The sequence below is a fragment of the Borostomias antarcticus genome, assembly GCF_949987555.1.
Source record: "Borostomias antarcticus genome assembly, contig: scaffold_133, whole genome shotgun sequence".
Taxonomy (NCBI): Eukaryota; Metazoa; Chordata; class Actinopteri; order Stomiiformes; family Stomiidae; genus Borostomias; species Borostomias antarcticus.
In genome coordinates this window covers 76,765-77,961 of record NW_028176068.1, presented here as the reverse complement: position 1 = coordinate 77,961, position 1,197 = coordinate 76,765, and positions in this window count along the sequence as shown.

Below are 1,197 nucleotides of genomic sequence, written 5' to 3'. Positions count from 1 at the left end.
TTGTTTGTTTTCCGCTGGATAAGGTTTGATTCGCACTTTGTTGTTTTCCTGCCGTTGAATATTTATGAAGGGGGCGGGGCTGAGGGGGTTGGGGCGATCTTTGCTTTCACTAGTGTTCTGAAATATGAACCATGTTCAACAAGAGAACAGTGAATGACTCCCGTATGAGCTGCAGAGCTTTCTGGAGAACATGGAGGTGGAGATTATACAACGTCTCAGCGTTGTGGTGCTGGGAGCTTAGTGGTGAATGGATACCCAACAACCCTAACGTTAAACCTACCTAGCGAAGAGTGGTGCTTCTCTCGCTGTCTGCCTATCTGCCTGTCTGTCTGTCTGCCTGTCTGCCTGTCTGTCTGCCTGTCTGTCTGCCTATCTGCCTGTCTGTCTGTCTGTCTGCCTGCTGGTGTGTCTGTCTGTCTACCTGCTGGCCTGTCTGTCTACACTGGATGAATGTAAAGATATTTGATTTGTTTGAATGTATATTTGAATATGTGGTGCTTCACTGCGTGTAACCCACATGTGTAATTTACAGTAGGACTTGTAGCCATGTATGGGAAGAGCAAACGTTTTGTATTAGATGATATTATAATATTATAAGATGTAAACTATTATATTAATGCTGAGAAAATTCCTTGAGTATTTACTTTTGACTGCATGTATGCAACCATGTAAATGAACTGTGAGACATGAATGTATCCTTGCCTTGTTGAGATAACACACTGTAACTATTTTATATGAAGTTTTATTTATCTTCCGAGATATAAACCAAAGTATCACCGTGCTGTATCCTTGCAGAACTAATAAAGCTATGCACTGTTCAAATCACTGTCTGTCACCGAGGGTCACCTGTTCTGAACTCACAGAGTCCCCGATGTCTCTGTGCAATGAAAGAACATTCTGTACCCGTACACACACACACACACACACACACGCACACACACACACACACACACACACGCACACACACACACACCTGTAATAGCGAGGCGTCTCTCCTCTCTCCAGACACACACACACACACACACACACACACACACACACACCTATAATAGCGAGGCACCTCTCCTCTCTCCAGACAGACAGACAGACACACACACACACACACACACACACACACACACACTGTAGTTGCTTGAAAAATGAGAGTATTTGCCAAAGCTTGGGTTCGCTCAAAATATGTTCAGTCAGGTTTATTAA